The sequence below is a fragment of the Arachis stenosperma genome, chromosome 6 (genome assembly GCF_014773155.1).
Source record: "Arachis stenosperma cultivar V10309 chromosome 6, arast.V10309.gnm1.PFL2, whole genome shotgun sequence".
In the NCBI taxonomy this organism is placed as follows: domain Eukaryota; kingdom Viridiplantae; phylum Streptophyta; class Magnoliopsida; order Fabales; family Fabaceae; genus Arachis; species Arachis stenosperma.
Genome location: NC_080382.1, coordinates 79,279,515 through 79,284,133, shown reverse-complemented (window position 1 = coordinate 79,284,133; position 4,619 = coordinate 79,279,515). Strand labels below are relative to the sequence as shown.

The following is a 4,619-nucleotide window of genomic DNA, read 5'->3' as shown; positions in this document are numbered from 1 at the left end:
CCAGTATGGCATTCAGAGCATCAATCTCAAGAACTCCTTTCTTCTGACTAGTCCCATTATTCACAGGATTCCTTTCAGAAGTGTACATGAATTGGTTATTTGCAACCATTTCAATCAGCTCTTGAGCTTCTGCAGGCGTCTTCTTCAGATGAAGAGATCCTCCAGCAGAGCTATCCAAAGACATCTTGGATAGTTCAGAGAGACCATCATAGAAAATACCTATGATGCTCCATTCAGAAAGCATGTCTGAAGGACATTTTCTGATTAATTGCTTGTATCCTTCCCAAGCTTCATAGAGGGATTCTCCATCCTTCTGTCTGAAGGTTTGGACTTCCACTTTAAGCTTACTCCATCTTTGTGGTGGAAAGAACTTTGCCAAGAAGGCATTGACTAGCTTTTCCCAAGAGTCCAGGCTTTCTTTAGGTTGAGAATCCAACCATATTCTAGCTCTGTCTCTTACAGCAAAAGGGAATAGCATCAGTCTGTAGACCTCAGGGTTAACCCCATTAGTCTTGACTGTGTCACAGATTTGCAAGAATTCAGCTAAAAACTGATGAGGATCTTCCATTGGAAGTCCATGGAACTTGCAATTCTGTTGCATTAGAGAAACTAATTGAGGCTTAAGCTCAAAGTTGTTTGCTCCAATGGCAGGGATAGAGATGCTTCTCCCATAAAAATCAGGAGTAGGTGCAGTAAAGTCACCCAGCACCTTCCTTGCATTGTTGGCATTGTTGTTGTTTTCGGCTGCCATGGGTTCTTCTTCCTTGAAGAATTCGGTCAGGTCCTCTAAAGAGAGTTGTGCTTTGGCTTCTCTTAGCTTTCTCTTCAAGGTCCTTTCGGGTTCAGGGTCAGCTTCAACAAGAATGCCTTTGTCTCTGCTCCTGCTCATATGAAAGAGAAGAGAACAAGAAATATGAAATCCTCTATGTCACAGTATAGAGATTCCTTGAAATGTCAGAGGAAAGAGAAATAGAAAGAAGAAGGGGAAGAAAATTCGAACTTTAATTAGATAAGGTTCGAATTGTGCATTTAGAAGGAGTGGTACTCCATAAATAGAAGGATGTGAGAAGGGGGAAGAGGATTTTCGAAAATTCAATTAAAAGATTTTGAAAACATTTTGAAATTTGATTGATAATTTTCGAAAATTGAAAGTGGAAGAGAAATCAAGTGATTTTTGAAAAAAGTTTTGAAATTAGAAGTCAAAAGATTTGATTGAAAACTATTTTGAAAAAGATGAGGTTAAAAAGATTGATTGAAAAGTTATGGTTTTAAAAGATGTGATTGAGAAGATATGATTTGAAAACAATTTTAGAAGATATGATTTGAAAACATTTGAAAAAGATATGATTTTGAAAATTAATGACTTGCCTAACAAGAAAAGATATGATTCAAACATTAAACCTTTCTCAACAGAAAAGGCATCAAATTGAGATGTTCAATCAATCATTAATTGTTAGTAAGTATCTTTGAAAAAGGAAAGAAATTGATTTTGAAAACATTTGATTGAAAAGATATGATTTGAAAAAGATTGATTTTGAAAAACTGAAAAAAATTGATTGAAAACAAAATCTTCCCCCTAGCACCATCCTGGCGTTAAACGCCCAGAATGGTACATTCTGGCGTTAACGCCCAAAATGCTACCTTTTTGGGCGTTAAACGCCCAACCAGGTGCCCTGGCTGGCGTTTTAAACGCCAGTCTGCCTTCTTCACTGGGCATTTTGAATGCTCAGCTTTTCTGTATAATTCCTCTGCAGTGTGTTCTGAATCTTCAATCCCTTATATCATTGACTTGAAAAGACACAAATTAAAAATATTTTTGGATTTTTTTTATAATCAAAATGCAACAAGAATCAAATAACAATGCATGCAAGACACCAAACTTAGCAGTTTGTGTGCTACTGACACTATATGAGACACATGAACACTCAAGTCAATAGAATTTAAAGATCAAAACAAGAAATATATGCATGGATTCGAAAAATGTAACAAAAACATGCATTTGACACCAAACTTAAGATGAGACTCTAGACTCAAACAAGAAATATTTTTGGATTTTATGGTTTTTTTAATTTTTTATTTTTTTGTGTTTTTTCGAAAATTAAGTGAAAAGGAAAATAAAGGTATCAAAATTCTTAATGAGAATTCCAGGAATCATGCAATGTTAGTCTAAAGCTTTAGTCTAAAGGAATTAGACATAGCTAGCTAAGCTTCAGCAAGACATTGCATTCAAGAGCTAAATTGATGATGATCAATCAGCTTTGGTGATGATAAGAACATCACCTTGAAACACTAGAATTCATTCTTAAGAACTCTGAAGAAAAATAATACCTAATCTAAGCAACAAGATGAACCTTCAGTTGTCCATACACAAGAACAATCCCCGGCAATAACACCAAAAAATTTGATGTTGTTGCCGGATCTTGGCACTGATGTTACCAAAGGCTTGCCCAAAACTAGAACAATCCCCGGCAACGGCGCCAAAAACTTGACATGCGAAATTGTGAACTATACTTTTTCACAACTCTCATAATCCCTGGTAATGGCTCCAAAAACTTGGTGCGCTCAATACCATGGCATTACACAACTTCGCACAACTAACCAGCAAGTGCACTGGGTCGTCCAAGTAATAAACCTTACGTGAGTAAGGGTCGATCCCACGGAGATTGTTAGTATTGAACCAAGCTATGGTCATCTTGTAAATCTTAGTCAGGCAAACTCAGATATATATGGTGATGAACGAAAATAACATAAAGATAAAGATAGTGATACTTATGTAATTCATTGGTAGGACTTCAGATAAGCGCATGAAGATGCCTTCCCTTCCGTCTCTGCTTTCCTACTGTCTTCATCCAACCCTTCTTACTCCTTTCCATGGCAAGCTCGTATAGGGTCTCACTGTTGTCAGCAGCTACCTCCCATCCGCGCAGTGAAAGCTAATGCACACACTCTGTCACAGTGTGCCAATCACCGGTTTGGTTCCCTCCCTACCGGAATAGAATAACTCTTTTGCGTCTGTCACTAACGCCCAGTAGGTTACAGGTTTGAAGCACGTCACAGTCATTCAATCATTGGATCCTACTCAGAATACCACAGACAAGGTTAGACCTTCCGGATTCTCTTGAATGCTGCCATCAGTTCTTGCCTATACCACGAAGACTCTGATCTCACGGAATGGCTGGCTCGTTTGTCAGGCGAGCACTCGTTTGTCAGGCGATCAACCATGCATCGTGCAATCAGAAATCCAAGAGATATTCACTAGCCTCAGATGCTTGTAGAACAAGAATGGTTGTCAGTCACCTTGTTCATGGGTGAGAATGGTGATGGGCGTCAATCATCACCTTCATCATGTTGAAGAACAAGTGATATCTTGGTAAAAGAACAAGTGGAATTGAATGGAAGAACAATAGTAATTGCATTAATACTCGAGGTACAGCAGAGCTCCACACCTTAATCTATGGTGTGTAGAAACTCCACCGTTGAAAATACATAAGAACAAGGTCTAGGCATGGCCGAATGGCCAGCCTCCCAAAGAGGGTTAATCATCAAAAACATGATCAAAAGATCTCTATACAATAGTAAAAGGTCCTACTTATAAGAAACTAGTAGCCTAGGGTGTACAGAAATGGAAATGACATAAAAATCCTCTTCCGGGCCACTTGGTGTGTGCTGGGCTGAGCAATGAAGCAATTTCGTGTAGAGACTCTTCTTGGAGTTAAACGCCAGCTTTAGTGCCAGTTTGGGCGTTTAACTCCCATTTGGGTGCCAGTTCCAGCGTTTAACGCTGGGATTTCTTGAGGTGACTTTGAACGCCGGTTTGGGCCATCAATCTTGGGCAAAGTATGGACTATTATATATTGCTGGAAAGCCCAGAATGTCTACTTTCCAACGCCGTTGAGAGCGCGCCAATTGGGCTTCTGTAGCTCCAGAAAATCCACTTCGAGTGCAGGGAGGTCAGAATCCAACAGCATCTGCAGTCCTTTTGAGTCTCTGGATCAGATTTTTGCTCAGGTCCCTCAATTTCAGCCAGAAAATACCTGAAATCACAGAAAAACACACAAACTCATAGTAAAGTCCAGAAAAGTGAATTTTCACTAAAAACTAATAAAAATATACTAAAAACTAACTATATCATATCAAAAACATACTAAAAGCAATGCCAAAAAGTATACAAATTATCCGCTCATCAGCGTCCCATTACTCACATGATTCCTCTCAGAGGTATACATGAACTGATTATTTGCAACCATTTCAATAAGTTCCTGAGCTTCTGCAGGTGTTTTCTTTAGGTGAATGGATCCACCTGCAGAGTGGTCCAGTGACATCTTGGAAAATTCAGAAAGACCATCATAGAATATATCTAATGTGGTCCATTCTGAAAGCATGTCAGAAGGACACTTTTTGGTCAGTTGCTTGTATCTTTCCCAAGCTTCATATAGGGACTCACCATCTTTTTGTCTGAAGGTCTGAACATCCAATCTAAGCTTGCTCAGCTTTTGAGGAGGAAAGAACTTGGCTAAGAAAGCCGTGACCAGCTTATCCCAAGAGTTCAAGCTATCTCTAGGTTGTGAGTCCAACCATGTTCTAGCTCTGTCTCTTACAACAAAAGGGAAAAGCATAAG

The 4,619-nt window shown here is 39.0% G+C and overlaps 1 non-coding gene across 1 annotated transcript; it reads left to right on the top strand.

The window, feature by feature from the left end:
- Positions 1-238: 238 nt before the first annotated feature.
- On the top strand, positions 239-346 carry LOC130938090 (small nucleolar RNA R71). The gene has a single exon (XR_009069270.1). It is a non-coding gene; the product is annotated as a small nucleolar RNA R71 (small nucleolar RNA).
- Positions 347-4,619: the final 4,273 nt, after the last annotated feature.